The 651-nt window shown below is 49.9% G+C and overlaps 1 non-coding gene across 1 annotated transcript; it reads right to left on the bottom strand.

Annotated features, from left to right (window-relative positions):
• Positions 1-276: 276 nt before the first annotated feature.
• On the bottom strand, positions 277-405 carry LOC141109166 (small nucleolar RNA SNORA35). The gene has a single exon (XR_012236172.1). It is a non-coding gene; the product is annotated as a small nucleolar RNA SNORA35 (small nucleolar RNA).
• Positions 406-651: the final 246 nt, after the last annotated feature.

Genomic DNA, 651 nt, shown 5'->3' with positions numbered 1-651 from the left:
CTTATCGTCTGAGTTCGTCAGTCACAGAAGCCAGATCCAGAGCCGGAATCCACGGCCCCAGAAGGGAGAGTGGGGGTGGAAGATGGATGCGGCCACCAGCAGGGACATTGCAGGCTACGTTTGCAGGTAAGTGCCACATAACGGGCTAGTATGCGATGCATACTAGCCCATTATGCTTTTACTTTGCAGGGGGGGTTAAACCAATCAGGGTTTACTTCCTCTTTAACGGCAAAACTGGGGTGTAGAAAATAGAAGTCGAGGCATTTAGCCATTAGTAGGTGTTCCCAGCTATCGGAAGGGTCGGCCCACAGCAGAGTCCAGCCTTTCTGCAAGAAGCAGATTATTCTGGCACTGGAATGAGACCCCAGAGTCAGAGGAAGACTAAGGAGACATTTGGCAGTGCAGATTTTTTTCCTTTTTTTTAAATAAATATATAACTGCATACATTGGTGTTAGGGATGAGCTTCGTGTTCGAGTCGAACCCATGTTCGACTCGAACATCGGCTGTTCGGTCGTTCGTCGAATTCCGTACGTTATGGGCCGTTCGCGCCAAATTTCTGTGGTGCGTCACGGCCCATAATTCACTGCGGCATCGCAGTGCATTGCTAGCTGATGATTGGCCAAGCATGCACTATGACCCGCATGTTTGGC

Source organism: Aquarana catesbeiana, linkage group LG09 (genome assembly GCF_042186555.1).
Source record: "Aquarana catesbeiana isolate 2022-GZ linkage group LG09, ASM4218655v1, whole genome shotgun sequence".
In the NCBI taxonomy this organism is placed as follows: Eukaryota; Metazoa; Chordata; class Amphibia; order Anura; family Ranidae; genus Aquarana; species Aquarana catesbeiana.
The sequence above is the reverse complement of the archived record's forward strand: the minus strand, read 5'-3'. Positions and strand labels throughout refer to the sequence as shown.